Source organism: Pseudorca crassidens, chromosome 6 (genome assembly GCF_039906515.1).
Source record: "Pseudorca crassidens isolate mPseCra1 chromosome 6, mPseCra1.hap1, whole genome shotgun sequence".
Taxonomy (NCBI): domain Eukaryota; kingdom Metazoa; phylum Chordata; class Mammalia; order Artiodactyla; family Delphinidae; genus Pseudorca; species Pseudorca crassidens.
Window position 1 is genome coordinate 36258287 of NC_090301.1, and position 1072 is coordinate 36259358.

The 1072-nt window shown below is 30.4% G+C and overlaps 1 non-coding gene across 1 annotated transcript; it reads right to left on the reverse strand.

Annotated features, from left to right (window-relative positions):
• Window positions 1-396: 396 nt before the first annotated feature.
• Window positions 397-503, reverse strand: LOC137226904 (U6 spliceosomal RNA). The gene has a single exon (XR_010944596.1). It is a non-coding gene; the product is annotated as a U6 spliceosomal RNA (small nuclear RNA).
• Between the last annotated feature and the right edge of the window lie 569 nt (window positions 504-1072).

The following is a 1072-nucleotide window of genomic DNA, read 5'->3' on the forward strand; positions in this document are numbered from 1 at the left end:
ATGTAAAGTTGGAAATATGACTCTGTTTTGATTTTAAGAAAAAAGTGCTCCTATCTATTACAAACAATGGTGTCACCAAGTAAACTGAGACCAGAGATACAGACAGCTATGTGCATGGAGACAAAAGTGAGCTAGGTCTCCAGAACCAAAACATGCTCATTAACCTTCAGAAACCCTGAAATTTTTTTTTTCCAGTTTTACTGAGAAATACTTGACAATAAACTGTATAAGTTTAAGGTGTATAGCATGATAGTTTGATTTACATGTATTGTGAAATGATTGCCACAATAAGTTTAGTTAACATCCATTATTTCATATAGGTACAATAAAAAGGAAAGAAAAAAAAACACTTCTCCTTGTGATGAGAACTCTTAGGATCTGCTCTCTTAACAACCTAAAAATATGGAAGGCTCCACGGATTTGTGTGTCCTCCTTGCTCAGGGGCCATGCTAATCTTCTTTGTATTGTTCCAGTTTTAGTATATGTGCTGCCGAAGCAAGTACCACTCTGACATCTTGACAGGGCCTTTAGTGTGGACTAAAAGAGAAGAAAGCTAGGAAATCTAATGTAATAGAATTTTTTTTTTTTTTAATCCTTAGAAGCTACATACTCCTATGTACTAAGTTTTCATTCTTAATGTTGAAATTGATATCTGTCTTCCTACTTGCAGCTTTAAAACATTTAACATTGCAGGCAAAATCCAGAACTTTCTTTATAGTTGTTTGCAAAAGAAATTAATTCATATTTTCTACTTTTTGACCATAAGTGATATATTAATTTAATCCTGTCTATATACATTAAGCACACATATTATGTCGTATTTCTTGTGAACTATAAATTTCACTAAACAAAAACATAAAAGAGTGTTCCTTGTAGTACTACTTATTGTAGCAAAATATTACTAACCATCTACATTTATAAAAATAAGAATTGGTTTAATAATTTTCTGATTATAGAAAGCAACATGTGCTCAGTAAAGTTACATATCTCAGAAGGAATCTATATTTCTCTGAACAAAATATTCTTTAAAAAATTAAGTTAAAAATCAGATTAAAAAATATAATTCAATTTC